Source organism: Mus caroli, chromosome X (assembly GCF_900094665.2).
Source record: "Mus caroli chromosome X, CAROLI_EIJ_v1.1, whole genome shotgun sequence".
Classification (NCBI taxonomy): domain Eukaryota; kingdom Metazoa; phylum Chordata; class Mammalia; order Rodentia; family Muridae; genus Mus; species Mus caroli.
In genome coordinates, this window is record NC_034589.1 from 72,722,632 (window position 1) to 72,723,738 (window position 1,107).

Consider the following 1,107-nt stretch of genomic DNA (forward strand, 5'->3'; position numbering starts at 1 on the left):
ACTCCATAGACAACATCGGCACAACAATCAAGGAAAATAAAAAACTCAACAAGATCCTAACTCAAAACATCCAGGAAATCCAGGACACAATGAGAAGACAAAACCTAGGGATAATAGGAGTAGATGAGAATGAAGATTTTCAACTTAAAGAGTCAGCAAATATCTTCAACAAAATTATAGAANAAAACTTCCCAAACCTAAAGGAAGAGATTCCCATGAACATACAAGAAGCCTAAAGAAATCCAAATAGACTGGACCAGAAAAGAAGTTTCTCCTGACACATGAAAATCAGAACAACAAATGCACTAAATAAAGAGAGAATATTAAAAGCAGTAAGGGAAAAAGGTCAAGTAACATATAAAGGCAGGCCTATCAGAATTACACCAGATTTTTCACCAGAGACTATGAAAGCCAGAAGAACCTAGACAGATGTTATACAGACACTAAGAGAACACAAATGCCAGCCCAGGCTACTATACCNAGCCAAACTCTCAATTACCATAGATGGAGAAAGCAAAGTATTCCACAACAAAACCAAAATCACACATTATTTTTCCATGAATCCAGCCCTTCAAAGGATAATAACAGAAAGAAACCAATACAAGGACAGAAACCACATCCTAGAAAAAGCAAGAAAGTAATCCTTCAACAAACCAAAAAGAAGACAGCCACAAGAACAGAATGCCAACTTTAACAACAAAGATAATAGGAAGCAACAATTAATTTTCCTTAATATCTCTTAATATCAATGGACTCAATTCCCCAATAAAAAGACACAGACTAACAGACTGGCTACACAAACAGGACCCAACATTCTGCTGCTTACAGGAAACCCATCTCAGGGAAAAAGACAGACACTACCTCAGAGTGAAAAGCTGGAAAACACTATTTTCCCAAGCATCCTATCAGACCAAGTAAGTGGTCTAAAGAAACAAGCTGGACTAGCCATTTTAATATTGAATAAAATCGACTTCCAACCCAAAGTTATACAAAAAGACAAGGAGGGACACTTCATACTCATCAAAGGTAAAATCCTCCAAGAGGAACTCTCAATTCTGAATATCTAGGCTCCAAATGCAAGGACAGCCACATTCATTAAAGAAACTT